At 38.2% G+C, this 22,216-nt stretch overlaps 1 long non-coding RNA gene across 2 annotated transcripts in view; it reads right to left on the bottom strand.

The window, feature by feature from the left end:
• The window catches only part of LOC143433732 (uncharacterized), a 94,686-nt gene extending 72,936 nt beyond the window's left edge, over positions 1-21,750 (bottom strand). For both annotated transcript variants that reach the window (XR_013108728.1, XR_013108727.1), the window contains exon 1: positions 21,139-21,750. This is a non-coding gene — a long non-coding RNA (uncharacterized LOC143433732). The remainder of the gene's footprint in view (positions 1-21,138) is intronic.
• Positions 21,751-22,216: the final 466 nt, after the last annotated feature.

Genomic DNA, 22,216 nt, shown 5'->3' with positions numbered 1-22,216 from the left:
CTTTTTCTTTCCTGTTTTCTTCTCTGCACGCTAAGCCTTAGCAGTTATCTCTTCCCAGATTTCTTCCTTAATTCATCCTTTACAAGACCACTGGAAATTAGAAAACCTCAAGTCCTAGCTATCCACTTGCCCTAGTGATCACAACCATTTTTATACTTTTTAATACTATATGTATATTAATAATCATTAAGCTTGCATTTTCCACTCGGATATCTTCTATTCAAATGTTGCCTGTTCAACCTCCTTGTTTAACTATCTAGTGGCTTAATCCTCCTTTTGCTCCTGTCCTTTTCATCTGAATAACTAGGACCAATATTACAAATTTATTAACTAAACTTTCCATCATAGGTCAAGTCCAACCTAACATTATATTCTTTACAAAATACATCATAAACTTTACCATTTTTCATACTTTCATGCATAGTTCTTGAAAGCCGGTATCTGTCTAGATATTTCATCAGCCTTTAATGGAATTTGTTTCTCTACTCTGTAGGGCACATGGACTTGGCCACCAGAGGAATGGTCATGGGACTGGTGAGGTGGAGCATGCTTAAATCCCAGAAATCTCAGAGTCTGAGATGGCAGGATTAGAGCCGACTGACTCTCTCCCTATCTCCATGCCTGCTTTGGGGGTACTAACCACAATCCCCAACTAGATGATCATGGGCAGTCAGTCTCATAGCACAGTGCCTGAAGTTCTTTCCTATGCAAATAGAGCATCACCAGTGTGGTGGTTTTAATGTGGTTGGCCCATAGAGAATGGCACTGTTGGAAGGTGCGGTCTTATTGGAACAAGTGTGTCACAATGAAAGAAGGCTTTGAGACTCTCCTCCTAGCTGCTTACAAGACAGTTTTCTCCTGACTGCCTTCCAATCAAGATGTAGAACTCTCAGCTCCTCCTGTACTATGACTGCCTGGACGCTGCCATGCTTTCTGCCTTGATGATAATGTACTGAACTTCTGAACCTGTAAACTAGCTCCAGTTGAATGCTGTCCTTTATAAGAAAGGGCTGCCTTGGTCATGCTATCTCTTCACAGAAGTAGAAACCTTAAGACAATCAGTATCTTAGCCTCAGCCAATTGAATGTATTTACTGCCAAAGTCCCATCCCAGTCCCCAAGGTTCATGTAGTCCCTGTCCACATGGAAAAAAACAAACAAGTTATTTCACCAAGAATCATCTGAGACTGTTTTTACTGAGCTGTAACATTTGGTAAAACCACCCCCTACCCACCTTACCCCCTCCCCCCGCCCCCAAGCACTCATTGTTGGACCTTGAACCTACCTGCCCAGCCAGGCTCCTATAGCTCACAGAGGCTCACATCAGAGTGCTGGCTTCTGGCATCACCACTGTCACAAATGCCTTGAGACCCAGAACTCTTGCTATCTGCCCTGTGCTGGTTGTCCAAACCTCTTTATTCTCTTTCTAAGAGCTGTAACACTCCCAGAATTCAAGGCCAGACTGGAGCCCTAGACTTCACTTCACCCTTCTCAGACTAGCATACATCAACATCCATTGGAAAGGAGTGGATTTTGGGCCCCACCCATTCCGGACTTTGCTCTGCTCTCTCTGAGCCAGAGTACTGGCACCTGGGCACCCTACTAGAAGAGGCAAAACCTGGAACTACACAACTCTTACTCTACAACAGTCTCCCTTCAGACAGCAGTCAGTATTGTTTTTCTAAATATATTCAATCACATCATTCCCAATATCTTACAACTGTAAAATATAAACTCTTCCATGTACCACAGAGCTCTCTGTGATAACTTATCATAGTCCCCACACTCCTGTCACAATGGTCTTGCTTTTCTATCACTGAAGGACAAAAATCAAACCCTTTCCTATTCATTTGGAGCAGTTTTATATTCTTGATAGCATTTAACAGCACCTAGAATTATCTTCCTATTTCATTTCTTTGATCTTATTTCTGTTTTACTTTAAGCTCTTATGGCAAGAACTAAGTCTTGCATACACCTAAATTTCTCAGTTGCTAAAATACTTAACAAATAATGTAATCATATAAATATGTGCTACTCAATACAAAACTTAAGATGTTTAAGAACCATGATATTCAGTACATATGCAGATATACAAAGCTTGGATTAACACTTGCAGAAATATAAAATGTATAGTCACTGGAATACAGATTTGTTTAGATCCTATTGAAGCGTCCCAGGAAGCAATAGAAGAAAGGAAGTTAGGAGAATCTTGGGCATAAGTAAGCAAGCAGCCTAAAGGAAACACATTTGAGAATATAAAGGTTGGAGAGGAGATGTAAAACCACAGAGGTCATAAAAGCAGGGGAGAGTTGGCTTTCTAAAGCAATTAATAATGTCACATGTTACAGAGGTCGAGAAGACCAGTGATTTCAACAACCAAGTAACATTGTTACCCATTTCTACTTCAGATACATTTATTATGTTAAATGATTAAAATCAGCTCAAATTAATTAAAAGTCATAGAACACCCATCCTATATGCTTAGTATATCTCATAGAAGCAGTTATTATTAAGGTAGATATTTAATCAGTTGAAACAATAGACTCCAGAGACTGACTAAGGCAAAAATCAGTAAGAAGAGGAAGTCAAAACAGAGATAAAACTTCTGAGTGATTTATCAGCATAAGAACACTGGGAAAGAATGTCTAGGGAATAGAAGACTCAAAGAAAGGCCTCGTCTAAGATAGGGGTGTAATCACGGCAGGACATAGACCAGTGTGTAAGAAGGACACCGGGAAGTCCAAAGAAGGGGAAAGGAAAGTTCATCAGAGACAATTTGATTCTTCTATGTGATTACATCTCTAAATCCAATGTCTAGTATTCATATCCCTACTACCTGGACTTGTCTTAAATACTTCCTTCATCTCCCCACTGCACCTTGATTCTTTTAAACCATGAGGACTGGGGATTTGAGAATTAATTTCAATATGAAATGAGTGAACTATTCCTTCTGCAATGAGATTAGAAGAGATAATTACTTAGGAAATGCCTTGATACTTTGTTCTTTGATCAGAAAAAAAAAATCCTTTCAAAATTATAAGGTCTCCTGCAAATCAGCTGCCAATGGGGGTTTTTTTTCTGCCTTATTTTCTGCTACTGGACATTTTCAAAGGTTTATTTTTAGTTTTCAGGTTCCCATGAAGAAGCACCATCAGATCACCCTAGAGCTTGAGTTATAGGCAGTTGAAAATAGTTCACTATAGGGTTCTAGGACCTGAATTCTGGTCCTCTGCAAGAGACATATGCTACATTAACCACTGAGCCTTCTCTCCAACACCCATAAATGTTTTAATTTCAATTTAAACCATCAATACAAGGGATGGGTATATTCTTACATATGTGTGTGTGTGAGTGTGTGTGTGTGTGTGTGTGTGTGTGTGTGTGTGTGTGTTTAATAAGCATAAGTTAAGTATGATTTTAAAACTAAGAAAGTATTTTTTAAAGTGACCAAAGATTATTAAGCAGAAATTTAACTGTGTGTAGACAGATACTAGAAATTTTAAGATAAATGACAAACAGGGAAAAAATATACTACCACTCTATACCACAGGTAATTTATGCACACATAAACCTTGGAGAGTGTTTACAACATTATATAAGTAAGATGAGCACAGCTGGGTGAACAAAAATGTGAATGGGAGAGCCATGGAGAAAACAGATGCAGCCAATAAACACAGAAAAATATACCTTACAGACTAAGTCTTTCTAATTGTTGTTTTAAAACCGACACAAACAAATGAAGGGAAGGGTGCAGGACGATGGCACACTGACTTGTCTTGGGATGGAGTGTGCACAGGCACAGACTTACTGGGCTATTGAATGGCTAGGAAGAAATGAAATGTAAAAGCTACCCATTCTGATCATTTTAATTCGAGAAGCTCATACTCACTATTACCAGCAGAAATCTGAAAATATCATGTGTTAGACTACTGACTGCAACAGTGCTTCCCATTGAAATGAATGAGTGGCCTCCTGAATGTCCACTAGTGATTATACAGAGCCATGGTGGAAGATGTAACCAAGCTGTACTCAATGAACAGAAACCCTTCTGATGCCACAGACCTGGGAAGAAGACAGGACCTCTCTTCCTCTCTTCCCTCCTCCATTATCCATCTCAGAATCTCTGGACACAGATACATGAGATATGTAACATCAATTACTTTATAAAGTCTCTCCTCTCCTCTCCTCTCCTCTCCTCTCCTCTCCTCTCCTCTCCTCTCCTCTCCTCTCCTCTCCTCTCCTCTCCTCTCCTCTCCCAACTCTCTCTGAATGGCATACGTCTCTTCTACAGAGATTCTCTGCTGTTTTCAAGGGAAGATATATAGTTCCTCAATCACTCTATCTCAGCCCGATGAATAAGTTCCTTAAAAGGAGCTCTTTTATCCTCATGTCAAAATTGTATCTCCAAATTTGTCCTTCTCAATCGTATGTAAATCTGACACTTCATTTTCAGTCCTCCCTGGATCCTGAGGTGACTTACATACAAATGGTGTAACCCATATTAATTTCATACCAAAGCCCAATACATCAAACACACATAGTATTAGTAGTTCCCTGTCTATGTCATGACATGAAAAGAGGGCTATAGAATAATAGATAATATGTCACATTTTACTTGTCAAAAGCAAAAGAGGTCCTGAGTTCAATTTCCAGCAGCCACATGGTCATCTGCAATGGGATCTGATGCCCTCTTCTGGTGTGTCTGAAGAGTGACAGTTTACTCACATACATTAAATAAATCTCTAACGAATAGTTAGCTCATGAAGAAAAAATTTAAGTCAACCATCAAGAAATATGAACTAGGTGAGGGATACTGGCTGCCCTTCCTGGATTTGACTTCCTGCACCTACAGGGCAGCTCACAGCTATTTGTAACTCCAGGTCCTCTTCTAGGCCTCTCTGAGCACCAGATACAAACATGGTCCACACACACACACATGCAAGCAAAACACATGTAAAAAAAATAAGTAAATAAAAAATATTAAAGAAACAAAGGAGGATAACCTTGAATTCATGATGTTCCTGGCATTGACTCCTGAGTTCTGGGATCACAGGAATGAGGCACCATGCCAAACATCTGTTTGTAGCTTTTAACTCACTTGTGACACAGAGATACTGGGACATATTATATAATGACTAGGCCAGTGGGAATGACTCCACTGCAGAGTGTCCTGTGCCTTCCCGGGGGGGACTTCTGGTGGCACATGTAATCTTAGTGTTACCCAGTCAGCCATAGAATGCGACCTGGCTCACTATACCTGGTCAAGGAAGATGATGTTGTGATGAGAAGTAATGTAATATATATATATATATATATATATATATATATATATATATATCCTACATCTGATAGAGGGCTAATATCCAACATATACAAAGAACTCAAGAAGATAGACTCCGGAAAACCAAATATTAAAAAGTGGAGTACAAAGCTAAATAGAGAATTCTCAACCAAGGAATCTCAAATGACTGTGACTGAGAAGCACTTACAGAAATGTTCAACATCCTTAGTCATCAGGGAAATTCAAATCAAAACAACCCTGAGATTCCATCTCACACCAATCAGAATGGCTAAGATCAAAAATGCAGGTGACAGCAGATGTTGGCAAGGATGTGGAGAAAAAGGAACACTCCTCCATTACTTGTGGAACTTCAAGCTGGTAAAACCACTTTGAAAATCAGTCTAGTTGTTCCTGAGAAAATTGGAAATAGTTCTACCTGAGGACCAAGCTACACTACTCATGGGCATATACCCAAAAGATGCTCCAACATATAACAAGGATACATGTTCCACTATGTTCACAGCAGCCTTATTTATAGTAGCCAGAAGCTGGAAACCACCCAGATGTTCCTCAACAGAGGCATGAACACAGAAAATGTGGTACATTTACACAATGGAGTACTATGCAGTGATTTAAAAAATGACTTAATGAAATTTGCAGAAAAATGGATGGAACTAGAAAAATATCATCTTTACTGAGGTAATCCAGACACAAAAGAACATACATGGTATGTACTCACTAATAAGTGGATACTAACCCAAAAGCTCATAATGTCTATGATACAACCTACAGACCATATGGAACATAGAAGGAAGAAAGACCATGGGGTGGATGCTTCAGTCCTGCACTGAGAGCAGAATAGGATGATCATGAGAGGTGAAGAGAGAAGAGGACCTTGGAGGGAGAGAGGAGGGAAGGAAATAAGGGGGGGGCAGTATCAGGAGCTGGAGGAGATGTGAGAGAGGTACAAAGGGTCAAGAAATCAAACAAAAATATGTAAGGGGGATGAGGAACTGGGGTTAGCCACTGGAGGGTCCCAGACACCATGGAAACATGAGGCTCCCAGGACCCAATGGGGGTGACCTTAGCCAAAATGTACAGAGAAGAGGGAGAGAGAACCTGTTGAGACCACTTCCAGTGGATAGGCATGCCCCATGGTCGAGGGATGGGGCCACCCACCCATCTCAAAGTTTTTAACCCAGAAATGTTTCTGCCCAAAGGAAGAACAGGGACAAAAAATGGAACATACTGAAGGAGTTTTGCCCCTTCAAGTGGAGACTGCCCCACTTGGGGATCCATCATGTCTACAGACATCAAACTCAACACTGTTGCTGTAGTCAAGAGGCCAGCACTTGCTGAGAGGAACCTAGGTGGTTCCTTGGGAGGTCCGGCCAGCAACTGACCAATGAAGATGAGGATGCTTGGAGCCAAACATCAGACTGAGCACAGGGAACCTGGTTGGCGAGCTGACAGAAGGACTGGTGGAGCAGAGAGGGATTGCCACCTCACTGGAAGAACATAGGTTGACCTGACTACCCAGTTCTCTGAGAGTCTAGACCACCAACCAAGGAGTATACCTAGAGGGATCCATGGCTCCAGATGCGTATGTAGCAGAGAATGGCCTTGCCTGACAGCAATGGGAGGGGAGGCCCTTAGTCCTGGGGATGTTTGATGCCCCAGCATTAGGGGGATGCTAGAGTGATAGGGTAGGAGAGTGTGAGTGGGTGGGAGAGCACCCTCATTACAGGTAAAGGGGAGGGGGAGGGCAGATGTGAGATGGGGGTCGTGGTGGAGGGGTGACTGGGAAGTGGTATGTCATTTGAGATGTAAACAAACAGTGTTAAATGCTTTAGTTATAAAAGCAGAAAAGTCTACAATCAAGGATCCCAACTTGCACTATGAGAAGGCAGAAAAGCAGTGAACATGTAGATCCTGCATAAGTAAGAAATTAATAAAGCATAAAATCAAAATGATGGTAGTAAATAATAAGTAAAATACAATAAATCAAATTTCTTTAAAAGTATCGATAGCCCTGATCAATTTTGAGCTACATCAACTTAGAAAAACAGATGTTAGCAATTGCCAGTTTTAATAATTTGAAGGCAATGTGTACATACTTTAAGTGGGTAGCAATAGAGTAAGAGTCATATCATTGTGTCACTAGATCTTTCGTTTCAGATTAGATGGAAAAAATCCTTCAAAGACAATTAAAATACTAAATGTCAGTCTAAAAGAGAGAAGAAAGGGAATGGAGGAAAAGGGAGAGAAAAAGTCAGACTAATCTGTAACTTAATAGCAAATACAAGGCTTCAATTTCCAATAAGAGGTAAACCAGCTCAATGAAATGTCATAAAAGTAATATTCCACACTAATACCATGAAGGCCAAAAGCCTCATTTCAGTCACTGAAGAAAAAAAAAGCATTTGGCGAAATTCAACACGGTATTGTTAATAGACCAACAAAGATGAAAGAGAAAATATCACATTATTGCAAAAGCTGTTCATGAGGCACGGTGCTTAACAACATACACAACTAAGAACAAGACAGACACCCATTTCCATACTGTTCAGTCCAACACTGAAAGTCTTTGCCAGACAAATTAGTAGGACAAGAAATAACAAGTGTCCAAAGATGAAAAGAAGTAAAATGATCGGTTTAGAGGTAAGTTTGTCTAATTTGTATAAAGCCCTCAAGATTCCATACAAAAAAAAAAAAAAAAAAAACATTGTGACTAATGATTTCTGCAAAGTTGTTGGATAAGAAATGAACACATAAAGATCAGTTGCATTTGTATACATAAACAATAAACAATCCAAAAAAGAAATTTAAAAAAACTTCATTACTATAACATCAAAACAAAAAACAAAAGCACCTAGTAATAAATATAATCAAGGAAGTGAAAGGTTCATATGGTATAAACTATAAAACATTCCAATAGGAAATGAAAGCAGAACTAAACGAGAGAAACAACCCATTCTGTGGGATGTAATCTTAATATAGTTAATATGTTCATATGATTGAAAGTAGCCTAGTAAGTCAGTGTAATCCCTGTAAAACATCAATAGCATTTTTGTAAAAACAGAAAAAAATCCTACAATTCAACCCAAATCCCACATTGTCAAAACAATCTTGGAAAAGAGAAATGAAGACACAGGCATCATATTGACTGATTTCAAAGCATGCTACATACTGGGCATAGTAGTGCATTCATGTAATCCCAGTACTCAAGAGGCTTAGTCACAGGTTCAACTCCAGCTCGGGGTGTATCACATGGCAGCGTATCTCAAAGGCAAATAAACCAACAAAGCCATACTAAATAATAATAATAAAGATTGTGTAGACATAGATATATGGACTATTGAAACAGAACCCAGAGCCCAGAAATAAATCCTTAAGTACCTAACCAAACAATCTTCCACAAGGATGCCAAGAACAAACAATAAAGGTAATGTCTTCAACAAATGATGCTGAAGAGGTAGCTCATGCCTATAATTCCAGCTCTTAGTAGGCAGACACACTGAAAGTTTAAGGCAGCCTGGTCTACACAGTGAGTTTCAAGAAAGAGACACAAGCATCTGAGCATCTTTTAAATCTGAACACCACCTGAAAGAAATGGTTTTCTCAATCAAGTTTAATTTTTATTTTTGTTGCACTACTGTAAGTAGCTGATAATATGAAAAGTGAAATCAGATTTAGACAAAATAAAGAAAATACTCATATGTCAATCAGTGCCATGAGAACGAATTTGGTTTCTAGCACTGTGTATTGCCTTTCTAGAGTAAACTTCAGGGAGCTAGCAAGATTACTCAGTGTGGAAAAGACATTTGCTGCCTGAATGTGGTCCCAAGAACTCACTTGGTAGAACAGGCAGGTAATCTGACTCCTACAAGCTGTCCTCTGATGTCTGTGCACTGCCCCCCCCCCACACACACACAAGCACACATACATACAAGTGTGCAAATAAATAAGTAATTTATTTTAATCTAAAGTATATTTCAGTACACGCTATTCAAATGCAGTCATCTTTCCTAGATACCCAACCACTTCAGGAGCTAAGATTCCTGGGTTTTCATGGCATTTCCTTTTCCCTTCCTTCCTTCGTTCCTTCCTTCGTTCCTTCCTTCCTTCCTTCCTTTCTTGGTTTTGTTTTTTTTTGTTTTTTTTTTTTTTTTTTTTTTTTTTTTTTTTTTTTTTTTTTTTTTTTTTTTTTTTTTTTTTTGTCATTTTGTTTTACTCTGTTTTGGTTTTTGTTTTTCCAGACAGGTTTTCTCTGTGTAGCCCTGGGTCATGTAGAACTATGTAGACCATGCTGGTCTCAGACCTGGAGATCTGCCTGCCTCTGCTTCACAAGTGGCTCTCACGAATCACCACCTCTCGGAAACACTAATATTTTCAACCTTAGTCTTGCACAGGTAGCAAATGTCTTATTATCATTATCTGTGAATAAAATTATACATCCACCCTGTCAGATGGCTCATCATTGTTTTAACTTGACCGCACCTGGAAGCAACTAAAACCCAAGCTACTGGCACACCTGTGAGGATATATTTTTTGGTTGGTTGATTAGTTGGTTGGGGTTCCTTTGGTTTTATTTGTTTATTTGGTTGTTTGGTTGGTTTTTTTTTTTTAAGTGGGAGGAGCCACATTAAATCTGGGCCACACCTTCTGGTGGAAGCCCACATAAAAGGAAATGAAAGAAGGAAGGTTTTGCTGGTGGTCTGCTTGCTTTCACTCTCACTGGCAAGCTCATGTGCCCAGTTACAAATGCATTCCATTATTGGCATTAGAATTTACTTCTTTGGGATTCCCAGGGAGACTGAGGATCAGCTGAACAACTACCAGATTTGTGGCCTTTCTGTAGAAGCAGGCATTGTTGGACCAGCCAGACGACAGCCCATGAGCCTCTCCAAAAAAAAAAAAAAAATCCTTTTTCATATATATAGAATCATTCTATCAGTTCTGTTCCTCTAGAGAACCCTGACTATTAAACACCCCAAAGATACAGTGACAAGGTAACTGAAGAAAACATTACTCTAAAGATTTTACCCATCACAGCTATACCACCTGCAAAGGTTATAAATTAATATTTGTATAAATATTTTAGTATTATGTAAATAGGGTAATGATATAGTCCAGAACTTTTCTGATAGAATTAATTTTAAGTATAATCCTGCAAAATTGATGACTCTAAAATTCTATTTTGACATTTCTTATTTAATGTACTATGAAAGTTTAGGAAGGTAGTGCAACCTCTATAGAGATAGAGAAGAGATAGAAGAGAGAGAGAAGAGGCTCTATCTCTTCGCTGCCCTCACTGCTTCAATGTAACTTCTTTCTCTAACTTTGTCTGCTGAAACTTTTCATTATCCTGCCAAGGTCACAAATACCTTCTTGTACCAAAGTATAATGTGTCTGTATATGTGTTACCTACCATAGTCTTCATGGCATGGCTACCTGACTTCATTTCCAGTCTTCCTTACCTGCCTTGTCTACTCTACAAGCAACATCAAGTCATGTGGCCATCACCAGTCTTACTGCTCACCTCATACAAATACCTTACTACTTTGGTTTCAATTACTTTAGCCATAGTATTAATGCTAAAGCTGATGGATATAGCTAATCCCTATTGACTGTATTCTGTACTAACTGTATTCCAGGTACCATTTTATGAGTTTATACATATTACTTAGTCCTCTAAGTAATCTATCTAATGCAGTGAACTTTATTACTGTCTTATTGTCTATAAAATGAGATACCTAGGATCGCTTGGCATCTAAAGTTAACTTCAATCTCAAAATTTCTTTCTAGTTTTGCACTGATTTTCCCTTGTGTAAGTTTCCATAATTCATGGCATCTAAATCATAAATTTTAGCACTTAATTATGTACTAATAAGCAAATTTCTTACAAGTGTCTCATGGGTACTTTGTCAACTAAACAATAATTCAAACTCCTTAAGGTAAAATGTTGGGACAGCCAGGGCTACACAGAAAAATCTTGTCTCAAAAAACCAAAAAAAAAAAAAAAAAAAAAAAAAAAAAAGGTAAAATGTTGGACAGTTTTTCTGCACTCAAATCCATAGCTTCTACTAGAACCACACAACACAGGAGGAGACCTCAATGAGTGTAGGGAAAGACTGATTAGCCCGAACACGGGCGTGAGTTCCCTGTTGCACTGGGCAGTGTTGTTCCCGCATGTCTGTCATAGCTCAGTGGGCTGGAACTGCAGCTCAGCTTGGCAGCAGAGCTGGAATTTGACTGAGTTGGTTCCATGCCTGGCACTGGGCAGGTGCTAGCGGTGGGGGCGGGGGTGCCCGGCCCAGTGGTGAGTCCCTCACTCAGTCTGGTTCCGAGGGGGGGATACAGGGCTCTCCAGTGGGGACCTGGGCCAGGAGGTGGCTGGGGGTCGATTGGTCTCAATTCTGGGGCTCCAGGAGCTCTGGAGCTCTGGGAGGCTGCAGCAGAATGGAGACAAGGGTCAGCCCGTTCGCTGAGAAAGACAAGGGGGGAAGAGAGGGCTCTAGAAGTGCTCACTTGTTCTACTCGCTTGGCTTGAGTGGTGCTTCTGTGACTAGAACACAAAGAAGTTCTCCACGACAGCAGGCCCCAATAACATGAGAAAGTCTGGGGTACCAAGAGCTTTATTGACATGGCGGATAATAAATGGTCTGGATGTGCACCCCCCCTCCACTTAAGCCAGGGAGGGCCTGACTTAAATAGGCAGGGAGAGGGGGAGGCGGGTCACTTAATTAGCTATGCCCTCTGGCCTTTAGGTAACTCATTAATATGGAAATCTCTTGAGGCTGAAGCCTGTAGTCATGCCCTCTACCTGTGCTCTTTGGGAGGGGGCATTGCCCTACATGACTGGAAGGTGCCTGTTCATGGAGTTGGGGGGGTGGGGAGGCCTCGTGTTAGGAACCTGTAGTCTAGGGGCATGGCTGAATACCTGCTGTTGCCCCGTTGGGGTCGGGGTTCAAGACCTGTGCCCAGCCAGGAACCAAGCTACCCTTACAAGGTCCCACAAGTGAGTTTGCTTCTCTAATCATTTTGGGGGGCAAGGGGAGAAGGGAATTCCTTACTAACCAAACAAGGTAAAATGAATTTAATGATTACCAGAATCATTGTTGCTGAAGATGTCATACTGTAAGTTCATTGATAGGATTCTCAGAGATACTGAAGAACATAGAGGTGTGACTGGTGACTAGATTGTGGTGTTTGTTTACCCAATTTTTGTTTTGTTTTGTGTGTAAACATCAGAATGTCTTAGTTCCTTTTGTGTGACTGTGCCTATAATATCTAACAAACTACTTAAAAGCAGACTTATTTTGTCTCAGGATTTCAGCCATCATGGCAAGTAAGGCATCCTAAGGAAGGCATCACGAGCCTGTGCTAGAGGCTGTTCCCGTTGTGGTAGACCAGGAAGCAGAGAGCATGCCAGGTATCAGCCTTGTTGATGATGACTGGGCTTCATCTAGCAACTGGTGGGAGCAGATTCAGAAACCCACAGCCAAACGTTTCAACATTTTAACTTATTTCAAATTTAAGACCATATACGGATGGCATACTGGAGAGTGAAGGTTAAGCATACCTAATTCAAAACTATGAACGAGATGTTTTCTAAACTCTAAAGCATTCTAAGAGCTGATGGACATTGCAGGCAGAAAATTCCATTCCCGGTGGTTCACAATAGGTATGTGCAGTACAAGTGCTGTATAAAATCTCCCGGGAAACATGGATTCATTTAGTGTTTACACTTGAATTCCACTCCCAAGCTAGCCTATTGTCTACATACATATATTGAAAAATCCAAAAGTGTCTGAAAGCCAATGAGTTTAAGTCCCAAATATCTCAGAAAAAGGAATCTCACCCTGTATTGCTCCACAGTATGTCACTCACCTACAGTGTGACAATCATAAGCTTTCTGATTATAACTGTGCCTTTTAATTGTGACATGATTCTCTGAACTTTCAACATTTATTTCCCAGTGAATATATATATACATATATATCATTGATAAATTAATTTTTGTTATGTCATCTCTCCATAAATTAAAACATAATTATTGTTTTAGAAAATTAGATAAAATAATTATTATATTTATTTTATTATATATAATATATATATAATCAAAGAATGAATTATATTATTTGAAAATCAGGTATTTGTTGTAAGATGAGTGTTATAGTTTGATTTCTTCTGTTGTGATATAATATCCTGACCAAAAGCAACTTGGAGGAGAAAGGAATTTATTTGGCTTATACATCTCAATACAGTCAGTCCATCATCAAGGGAAGCCAAGGTAGAATCAAAAGATAGGACCCTATAGGCAGGAACTAAAGCAGAGACCACAGAGGTGCAATGCTTACTGGCTTCCTTCTTCCGCATTCCTCAGATGGTTTTCTCATACCTCCCAGGCCTACATGTCTAGGGGTGGCACCCAGGCCTACATGTACAGGAGTGGCACTGCCTACAGGGTCCTGGGCCTTCCTACATCAATTTACAATTAATAAAATGCTTTGCAGATGTGATAACAAGCCAATACAGTGGAGGCAGTTCCTCAAGGTTTCCTCTTCCCAATTGACTCTGTATTGAATTAAGTTGACAGCTGAAGCTGTAACAATGGGTGTTTATTAACAATGGTGAGAGGAAAACATCCTTTTCTGAATAAACTGAAGAAAATCAATGATTCCCAAAACGTTTCCATTTAATATTCACCTTATAAAGCCAGGCATAGGGGTTCTTGCCTATAATTCCAGCACTCAGAGATAAAGGCAGAAAAATCAGGAGTTCAAGGTCATCAGTGGCTCTGTGGAGACTTTGAGGCCAGTATGGACTGTGAAATAGCCTGTCTCATAGAATGATAACAAGAAAGAAGAGTCTCTCTTTAATCACGTGTCAGACTTCTCAATAAGCAATGATATTAACTAACAATTATCTACAGCATTAATCCATATGATTAAGTAGCAACAGAAACTACAAGACAATTGTCAAAAGAGGTGGTTTTTCTCCTGTAAATGTGCTTTCAATACTATTTTAGTCCTTCAAAAGAACAAAAAAAAACAAAAAACAAAAAAAAACCCACCATTCATATTCTTGTCCATTCACACAAGGCTCTCTGAGAGCATTATTACTTTGGGGAGGAGGAGCAGAAGACAGGGGCCCCAGGATGTTGGCGGAACAGATAGGATGTCAGGTGAAGATAGAATGGTGTGCCCTCTCTAACCAGCTGAAGACTTGGCATGATTGTTTTCTTACACATAATACCTGTGTGTGTTGAAACTGTTCAGGAAATCTACCAAGCACATTCTTTCACTTTGCTGCTGTAACTCTGTAAAATGTATCCTCATTTCTGAAGAGTCGAGGGCAACAATACCTATATGTGGCTGAGATATTCAAAGAAAACTTTTCAGGGGTTCAGATTTACTCTACTACAACAAACTGGACTCATTTTGGAGGTTACAGAATGAAATGTTTTCTACTCAGTATGACTATAAGTTTCAAAATGAAATATATGTCTAACAGAATTGTCATACGTTAAATACAGAGAAAATACAACATAACATTTGAGGATAAAATTTTGGATAGTAAATGAAAACAATACTATATTCATTTCTGGTTTTTCTATTGTATAACTTACAATACACATAGGTATAAGAAAACACAAAGCATGTAGTACCATGTTCTAAATGCATTGCTCATATGCTAATGCCAAACTGTTCTTCCCAGGGAACTCTAAAGGGCTCGTTCAACAAAGTTTTATATATGTATCATATATGTGATATATATGTACAAATATATATATATATATAACATATACAAATATAATAAATAGAAGAAGTAAGATTCTCCCCAGTTGGATTTCTCATTAAATTAATCCACATATGTACAATGTTACTGTATTTGGATTAAGTATAGAAACTCTTAAAAACAGATTTTTATAAACTTCTCAGTGAAGCAGTCACAACTTCATCTGGAGAAATGGTTCAGCAATGCTTTACTTACAACCAATGCCCACACCCATTCTTCAAAATGTGTTAGCAATGAAATAATCTAACCCTGAGACATTTTATTTGAATATCTCTGCCACATGCAGGTATTATTGCCCTCAACTCTTCAGAAATGAAGATAAATTTTATAGAGTTACAGCAGCAAAGTAAAAGAATGTGCTTGGTATATTCCCTGAACAGTTTCAACACACACAGGTATTATTCGTAAGAAAACATGCCTGGATTAATCAGTCAGGAAAAATTAAGTGACGAGTGTTGTAATAACATGAAACATAGAGATAGTCCTAGCCAATACCCAGAAGCAGCCCGTACTTCATCAAAGTGTTCATTATTTATTACGGCGGCAGGGAAGTCTGTGTTTTTTGCATGAGTCTTAGAGTTTTTAGATTAAATATATTTGGAGTGCTACTTTAAGGTAAGCTGGCTTCATAATCTTGAATGAGTGTTTCATAGTAACAAAGGCAATATTTTCTGTTGAGAAGCACCCAACCAAGATGCCATTAGACCTCTTTGTTTTTGTGTAACTGGATTGTCATGCTAAAAAAAAAAAATTCTCTTTTTGGCCCCAAAGTGAGTTTTTTTAATAAAGAATTTTCATGGTAAAAAAAAGTCCAATTTGGAGCCAAGGATAGATATTTGACATTTGGTCACACAATTCTAAGGGGATTAGAGAAAAATACAGATGGAAGATTTGTCTTCTGACCTAACTGCTTTATGACACATCAAATGAGACGTTCTGTGACAATAAATGTGTCACAGATAAATGAGAGAAAATAAATAGCATTTCAGGATCGAGTTGTGTTCTATTCCTTGACCGCACCCCTCCCCACCCCACACTATAATAATTACCTATGCACAAACTCTAGATGGCAACATTGCACTTACTGTACTTCCACAAAAGTGTCCCAGTCGATCTCCACATATCCTCGTTATCAACATTTTATGTGCCGTGGATCTATAGCCTCTTATTATAAGTGTAATGAAGCAGAAGTTATTGAAGCCTTTATTGATTGCTCAGATCACAAGTTTACTGCCATACTGAATTGGCACCTTACTCGCTGAAGCAAACTGCTGACACCTTTTTTAAAAAGTGACAACTACATCTATTTCATGACCAGAAATCCATTTTCATCTCTATCAAGACAAGAATGCAATTTTCACTTCATTTAACTGATGTTAGGCCTGCTCAAAGCATGACACTTAGAAAAAGACACAAGTTTAAGGTTCTTAAAATACTTCAAGTAACTAGGATGCAGCTTGGTTTCAGGGGGACTCAACAGCCAGTGTACTCTGTGAACATCTAATATGCTAAAAGAAATTCCTATCAGAACCTTAAAGTAGTTTTACACTTTCCAAACGACCACACTCTGTTCTCATAAGCACAACAGTGACACATTTATGGATTAGAAACTACCCCAGAGAAGCCAAGGGATGTTAAGAAGGTTGCTTATAAGCTAAACATTTTAGGTTTCATCCCAAAAAGGCTAACTCAAGAAAAGACTCCACTCAATTTGCTGTGTCCAGTACATACATCATAAAGAGTCAAAAGGAAATGCTTAGTCTCTTAGCAATAGTAAAACTAACAAATGCTTTCAATTAACCTAAAACACAGGAACTAAAATGCTTCCAAACACTCTTATGAAAATAAAATATTAAATTTTCTTCTCTTTTTATAATAAACAAATTTCTGCCAGCACTAAAGCAATTCAAAGATATTTTGAATCAAATCATTTCTGATAATAATGTTATATTTAATATCTAATTATGAAACATGTTGTAAGTATGAGTAAAGTCATTGGTTTTTAGCTCATAATTTTTTTAAGTCTAAAAGACTGTGGAAATCTTAATTTAGTTATTAACAAAATATGTTTCAATTTTGAACTGTGAAATTTGCACATACTGATATTATCTGATTCTTTCTTTAATAGTATAGCCATAAAGCAAACCCACAATACAGTTGTGATTTAAACAGTGAAACCTTAATTTTTAAAGAGAAATTCAATGTTTGGATTTTTTTAACCCAGTGTATTAAATATTAAACTTTTAAAAATGCATGTAAATACACTGACAAATGTTACATTACTTAAATTGGTTTCTTTAAAAAAAAAAAACAACCTGGGGGGTGTGAAGTGGGGGGGGGACGTATGGGATGTGGAACAGTCAGAGGGTGGATGGGTTTGGGGAGAGGGAATAAAATCTGGAGTGTAATAAATAAATAAATAAATAAATAAATAAATAAATAAATAAATAACTCATTCACTTAAAAAACAAAACAACCAACCTACTAAACAAACAAAAAACTACACAGAAAAACATTTAAATTACCCAGACCAAAATCATGTCCCAACTTAACTAGGTGATGAGTTAATGCAAATAACCTGAGTACTCGTTTTAAAAATCAAACTAACGAAATAAAGTGCTTTTCTGACATAAAAACAAACTGCTGCTGTTTTTCAGCTGTTCAGGTGAAGTTTAGGGATAGCCTCCAGAGCCTAAGAAATGTTTGAGGGTTTTTTATTTTTAATTATTATTCATTTTCTTTTACGTAACCTAAAGTTTAACTCCAAGTTGATCATTCCCTTCCAAAGTGATCTAAATGTAGAAGGCAGACTGAGAGCCCCACTGCATCCCAAAGTTACAGAGTAAAGCAGAGGCCAGCGAGCCCAGGGTGAAGGCAGCCAGTGGGGGTGGTGCAGCCATTTCTTTGCTTCCTGTCTGACACTCATGCGTGACTGTAGAAGCTCTAACAACTGAGATGGGTCGTTAACAGTTTTAAACGATTAAAAACGAGAGTTTATGAACCTTTTCCAAAACTGATGTTTTTAATAAAAAATAAATTGCTATACATTAATTATGTAAAACTCTCTAGGAATTTTGTTAGTTTTAGAAGCAGAAAATCAAAGAAGTATCTAAATCGGGAAGACAAGCGGCTTCCAGAGATGAAGTTTCCCTCAAATCATGTTGGTACCTCAAGCTGCCGATCGGCTCTTCCAAGCCCTAATTACTGTAGCTGCCTGGCACACTTCCATGGACTTTTTTTTTCTTTCATTTTTACAGTATTTCTGAACAGACTGACATATTCTGTTTACTGACAGCAACTAAAGCTCTGTGTAGGATCATAAATAAAGAAGATCGTGTTTAAAAATCACTAATATCATTTTAAAAGGTACTGCAGTCTTGTGTTTTGGCCTCTGTTTGGCTGTGTTAGCCATGAATGACAGCTTCCCTGCTTGAAGCACACAGAAAGCACAGCCTTGCTCATTCACTGACAGGACTGTGGCCTTTTCACACGTTCCTTCCACAGCAGTGTTTGTCCCCAAACACTGGAACTCGACACAATGGCATTCCTACTCCAACACCCCCACCAACAGCACCAGCACATAACACGAATGCTAATGAACTGGGGCCCTCGCGAAAGTGTTAACTACGTTTCATAGAAAAGCGGTTACGCTGTTTCAAAGATTACCAATTAAACAGATTCTGCTTAGCTCTCAGCAATTTCCAAGATGTTTCCACTCTTAAGAAAATACACGTGATAAATGTAAGACTAAGTGACTTTAAACTGTCCTAAATATAATGTCTCATTTGAATACTGACTGTATTTAAGATCACTGTAAAGTAATGTGCTTAATTCGGCTGCATGCTGGAATAACCAAGCTAAAGTTTAAAATAAAAAATAAAATAAAAAATAAAAAGTAGGTTCATAAATACAAAACCAGTAGCCCTGACTTTTCCTTTAAAGTCATAGTGTCACATTTTGTTTAGGAGAAGTTCCTTTGGGTTTGTAGAATTTTTAAACCCATTATAGTTTGACAGACAACAAAACAATAAGGTTTTCGTATGGGATGTCAGAAGTAGAATAAACAGAACTGATGTCAAGGTGATATGGTCCTACAGTTTTATAACCTTAAGATGTGTTAACAAAACAAGAGCCACCCCTCATCTACCTTTTACCTGCTAGTGATTCCTAAACAGGGTGACTCAGAAAACTACACAGAAATGGCTTTTTGAAGGTCCAGTGAAGTAATGCAGCTCAAATGAAGCTCATTAATGCTGAGGGGACACTTGATAGGAACCCCTACTCATAAGATAAAGATATTGTCAGGCTTACCAACGGCCGGAGGTGGCCTTGTAACAATGCCACTACAGTGAGTTTTTAAAACATTAAAGCCATGGACACAAAAATGTGTTTAATTAAACATGTGTGAATAAAGAAATAGAAATTTTTGCAACTTTATGGCAATTCTTCACTGAAATTCTTATGGACAACTTGGAACAAACTAAAAATGTAAAATTTTATTCATATTTACATTTAAGATTTAATAAATTATATTTGCCAACATTTTGAGTAATGGCCTCTTTAAAGCAGCAATTTTCAAGGCATTTTTTGGCACAATGTACCGAACTCTTCTTGAATTTACCATTTGTTTAGTGGCAGAAATAAGAGGTGTTGCCCTTACTGTCCAGATGTCTTCTGTCTCACCAACCCTTACTTTCAATAAAACTTAGAAAGTGATTATCTCCAGATTTTAAACAATGCTTTTCTTTCATTAGAAAAAGGCCATATGCTTTTTTTAAACACAACTACAAATAAACAAATTTAATTCAGCAAGTCATATTTATTTTATGAAGTCATTGTGTTGGACATTAATATTTAAATGTTAAACAATTAAAAGAATAAAATTTTTCTTATACTGGTTTTTGTATATAATGGCCTAATAGGACATTGAAAAAGCCTGGATTTTTACTCAAATTGTCTATAGTGGATATTAATCCTCTCCGATTCACTGTAATTAATTTAAAAGCAAACTAAGTACATTTTCCACACAAAAATAAAGTCTGAGACATCCTTTGGAAGTTCTGAGAGCTTTGATGAACTTTCTTCTGCCCATCATGCGTTGCTGTTCTCCTAGCAGACAGCAGGAGGTGCTGTGTGAACATCGAGCCTGTCATCTGGAGCCCATCTCCCTCCCGTTTTCTGTGTGCAATGAATAGTGAGATGCTTTCAAATTATTCATTTATCAGTGGTCGGTGGCCTGAGATAATGAGCCAAGATCTAAAATGGAACCCCCAAGTTCACAATGTAAACCCCACCCTTACTTAACACAGAGGTTGGCTTCACTAAAGTGTATGTTGGAAGATATTTTTTAATGTTACAACTTTTTTTTTGTAATTATCCAAACTGCAATATTTTATTTACAATATAAATCCTTCTTTAAGTAAATCAAGTGTCCCAAAACTAATTACAAAAATATATGTCTTTACCCTCACATATGTGTGTGTATATAAACACACAACTATAGAATGAATGCACAGATTTTAAAAGGCAAAATCTAGTTTATTTTAGTCAAATACATTAATTCAACTATACTCTGGATCCTGAAATATACAAGTTAGATAAGTATGAGGGAAGTAAGTTACTCTTGAGGAGAAGTTAGTTCATGATTCATTTCTCTAGAATCTGATTTGCTGTTAGACCCATTTCTACAATAGTGAGTTGAGTTTACACCAGAGATAAAGGGAGGCATCTACGCCTCAGAGGAGTGCGAATTCATTTCCTTCTTTAGTGTGACTGACTCTAGAATAACCACATAAGGATCTGCGTTTGCTCTGCAGAGTAGGCAGCAAGAAAAAACAAGGTCTATGGCGTTCCATACCAAAAGACAGACACAATTAGCCCCAGTAGTGCTGGCTCTGAGATTCCAAAAGCATTTTGGCTCCCTTAGAGGGGCTGAGCTCACAAAACATGTCACAGTTCTTTTATGACATAATGTCAATCATTGCATCTACAGAACTAAATACATCTGAAAAAAAAAACATATAATAAGGTAGTTTTTAAAAAGGGATGACTTACCTGCTTGTAATAATTTTTTCAGACTTTAACCGTTGATACAAAGCCCCAAGAACTCCTTGGACGTACATCTTAGCCCCCAAGGGTCTGAAACCTTCTCCCTTAGAGACGCAAAGTGGTCCCCGCAAAGGAGTGATGGAATTTTGCAGGCATTTTTCAAGCAGAGGAACTATTGGAGAGTAAAGTGGAAAGGATTCCTTTGACCCAACTGAGATACGCTGCCTGGAATGCAGCCTCGAGACTAGAGCTAACTCTTAACATCTATTATTTATGTCTGACCTGGGTTAAGTCTTAGCGTGGCAATTCCTGTGTTACCAGTGGCCACCAGGAAGGATGTATTTATATTGCGACACCCCCCATGCAAGTCTCATAAGCTGTGTGAGCACACCTGAATAGTTCTGAAGTGTGCCTAACTAGCTGCATGGAGTGTCATGGTGTGCACTGATTGCCTTATCTTCTCATTTATCACAGATGAGTTGGAACCAGCCTTGCCGAAACCTACTTGCATTGTTCTGATGAAACCGTAAGATCCATGTTGTTTCAGTATACTGCTTCCTGTAGAGGAGTCTGTATTCCCAAAATATCACATCTGGAAATTATTCATAAAGTATGATCCACACCTTTATAATAAGCCTTCTTATCCCAGGCCTGTCATTAGTATTCGTTAAAGCAACCCAGGACACAGGGTGACAAGACTGTTTAAACATAAGGAGGGAAAATGTTAAGCAAGGATTTTCTCATACCTTCGTGTTTTCGAATACCCAGAATATATAAAAGCTAGTGGTGGATTTAGGAATGCTATCCCAGCAGGAGTTTTCTAAGGATATTTACTTGCGGGCCTGTAATGTAACATCCGTGTGGACTTGACAGACATGTTTATATACTTTTCACATGATTAGCTGATAAGGTCTTTCTAGTGTAAAATACTCAAATGACATGGCAGCTAGCTAATATTTTTTTGAAATTTAATTTTCCTCTGAAAAGTCAGAAATAAATAACAAAATCTTGGGGCCCAGAAAAACAAATGAATATATATCACTTTTTATTTAACATGGTCCTTACTTACATGTATGTATAGCCC

Source organism: Arvicanthis niloticus, chromosome 2 (assembly GCF_011762505.2).
Source record: "Arvicanthis niloticus isolate mArvNil1 chromosome 2, mArvNil1.pat.X, whole genome shotgun sequence".
Classification (NCBI taxonomy): domain Eukaryota; kingdom Metazoa; phylum Chordata; class Mammalia; order Rodentia; family Muridae; genus Arvicanthis; species Arvicanthis niloticus.
The sequence above is the reverse complement of the archived record's forward strand: the minus strand, read 5'-3'. Positions and strand labels throughout refer to the sequence as shown.